General features: G+C 44.2%; 1 pseudogene; it reads right to left on the bottom strand.

The window, feature by feature from the left end:
- Positions 1-888: 888 nt before the first annotated feature.
- Positions 889-2,322, bottom strand: Prpf31-ps1 (pre-mRNA processing factor 31, pseudogene 1; annotated as a pseudogene).
- Positions 2,323-2,533: the final 211 nt, after the last annotated feature.

Genomic DNA, 2,533 nt, shown 5'->3' with positions numbered 1-2,533 from the left:
GCTAGTTAAGTATGAGCCTATGAGCAAGAAGACAGGCCAACCATCCATAGTTTCTTCTTGGCCTTTTCCCCTGATTTCTCTCAGTGATGGTTTGTGACTTGGAAGTTTGAGATAAATTAGTGTTTTATCACAACAATAAGAAGGAAAGCAGAACAGGATGTTGCAAAACATCAATGTAAAGTTGGTGCCTTAAAACATCATATATTTAATCTCTTATATTTCTGAGTGGTATAAGTGTGACAGGCACATGTGAGTGTCCGTGTGGGTGTCACAGAGCTGTATTCCTTTAGGAAGTATAAGGAGAGAATCCCTTTTCTGCCTTTTCCAGCTTTTGCTTGGTTGTTTCAGTCTTTGGCTTATTTTTAAATTATCCCTCCATTTTTCACATCATCTTCCCATGTGTGTTTTTCCCTCCTCTTTCTATGTGATATAGTCTTTTGCCTTTTTATTTTTTTGAGTTGTATGACTGAATAAAAGGATCATCTCAAAATTTTAATTATATGTTATCTCTTTACTTTATAGGAAGAAATTTATAGGTTCCAAAATTAGGCCTCACTATTTTTGAAATATAGAACTTTTTTTTCAGAGCTCGACACTATGCATTTAATTGTACTCGTTCTAAAAAAGCACTTCCTTTCCCCCTGTAAGTAAAAAAGCTGAGTGTGAGGAAGACCTTTCTGCCCATTTGGGGCAGCAGCAGCATCGGTGCTGGGGTTGGCAGTCTAATGTTCTTCATCCTTTTCCTTGGATGCTGTGGCCTTGGGCCACGGAGAGAGCATGGAAGGCTACCTCCACCACACTACAACTTCCTGGCTGAATATCTGTGACTTCAGAAGCTCCAGTCCTTTATGTCCTTTCAGTGGATGGTCACCTGCAGTGTGGGCTCCTTCAGGTAGACATGGTGCCATTTTTCTCACCTTTGAGCTTGAGGAACTTGGCCCTGCTAGAGAAATACTTCTAGTTGGCCTCTGCCACCTTCTTGGTTGTTTGTGGGTCCACAATCTCCAGACCCTGGTGTGGAGTGAAGGCTCATTGGAGGCAGTCCCTGAGGAGCCGTCATGAATTGTTGACTTCCCACCATAAACCACGCTGCAGTGTCTTGGAGATCTTGGCCTTGGTGGCCTCATTCTCCTGTGATTGCTGCACACACCCACTGCCTGATTTGCTCAAGTGGCCCAGGCTAAAGCCCAGGTCTTGATAGACATCCTCCTCAATCTCTCCAAATTTCATGTAGTTGGTCTGCATCTAGATCGCCATCAGTCCTAGCCATTCCTTCATCTTGTGGTACCTTCGTCCCCCTCGCTTTTACCACTGTCCATCAAGGGGTGGTGGCTCCTGCCACTTGTCAAACTTGTACTCAATCTCATCTTTTAGTTCATAGCCCACCTTCCCTTTGTGCTCTCATGGAAGCTGTCCACACGAACTGCTAGTGTAGACTTGGCAGCCAGTAGATGGGCCGCCTTCCACCGGAGATCTGGGGGCAAAGACTGCACGATGTCACTGTGGTAGATGAGCCAGTGTAAGGCAGCACTGAGGTAGAAGAGAAGCCAGACAGTGTCTTGCTCTGGGCTCCCAGCAGCATGATATTGCAGGCAGGCATCTTAGAGAGGCTGGTCAACCCTCCGGCCACACCCATGATCTTGGTAGCCATGGATGCTCCAATGATGATGGACAAACTGGGGGCAATGAAGGACATCTGGGACTCCATGTACTCATAGATGTGGTGCTTGGAGGCATTCAGCTCAATGCCATGTCACAGGCCTCCTCTAACCACTCTAGCTCCTCATCCCGCAGCTGCTGCCACTGGGTGGTAGAGATTGCAACACTAACAACCATGATGATAGCATTGGCCAGGATCTGCTGGAGGTTCTCATTGTTCTTACACTTATCCAGGCTGTTGCCCAGCTCCTTGACTGTTGCCAATGTAATCCAGAGCATTGGGCACCAAGGATTCTAGTTCAGGGAATCTCTTCGAGTATTTATCCCAGATGAATTTATAGATAACGTTCAGCTTGTTTTCTATCTCCACTGTCAGGGTGTTGGCATCCACAATGACTCGGTACTCAGAGGCTGCCTCCACTGGTCCCATCACTTCTGAAGCTTTGGCTGTTTGCTGATACACTCCTCAATCTTCATCATGATCTCAGCAAACATCTTGCTATCCCATAGCTTGGCAATGCTCTTGACTGAATCTCCAGAAAGATCTAGTTGTGTCTCCTCCTGTATATCCTCAATTACTGGCTCCTTCTCTTCTCCGTAGCTTCCTCCTTCCTCTTCTGCTGCCTCCTCAAGGTCATCCAAGAGCTCATCTGCCAGAGACATCCCAAGACCACTTCAATCCTCTCATGATCATTTCTAAGAAATCCACTTCCCCAGAGTTTCCTAACTTTTTATTTATAAAAATAAACATTTATAAATATTACAATAAATAAAATATATATTCATAAACATCTATTTATATATAATTATATTATTATTTACAAATAACTATTAATTCTCTGAGAATTTCATAAATGTCTATCATGTATTTTAG

Source organism: Rattus norvegicus, chromosome 16, assembly GCF_036323735.1.
Source record: "Rattus norvegicus strain BN/NHsdMcwi chromosome 16, GRCr8, whole genome shotgun sequence".
Taxonomy (NCBI): domain Eukaryota; kingdom Metazoa; phylum Chordata; class Mammalia; order Rodentia; family Muridae; genus Rattus; species Rattus norvegicus.
Note: the sequence above shows the minus strand (reverse complement) of the source record. Positions and strands in the feature narration are given on the sequence as shown.